Raw genomic sequence first — 260 nt, 5'->3', positions numbered from 1 at the left:
AGGTTTGAGACTGATGTTAATAAGAACCAGTCCAACATGCAAAAAGAAATCTGCAGGAAGAAAGACGAGGAATCAGAAGACAAACCTGAAAAGAAGTAAGATTTTAACCCTGGATTACATCTAAGTCAAAATCTACTTAACTTATAACTTAAATATTTCTTGTTCAAGAGGACGAGCCGTTTTACAAGTGCAACACATATACAGATACTTTTGCACTTTAACCCTCCTGCCCCGGCAGCCTCACCCCCCACCCCCTCCCC

This window comes from Seriola lalandi, unplaced genomic scaffold (genome assembly GCF_002814215.2).
Source record: "Seriola lalandi dorsalis isolate HSWRI2012SDOR001 ecotype SW California unplaced genomic scaffold, Sedor1 jcf7180002054918, whole genome shotgun sequence".
Taxonomy (NCBI): Eukaryota; Metazoa; Chordata; class Actinopteri; order Carangiformes; family Carangidae; genus Seriola; species Seriola lalandi.
Note: the sequence above shows the minus strand (reverse complement) of the source record.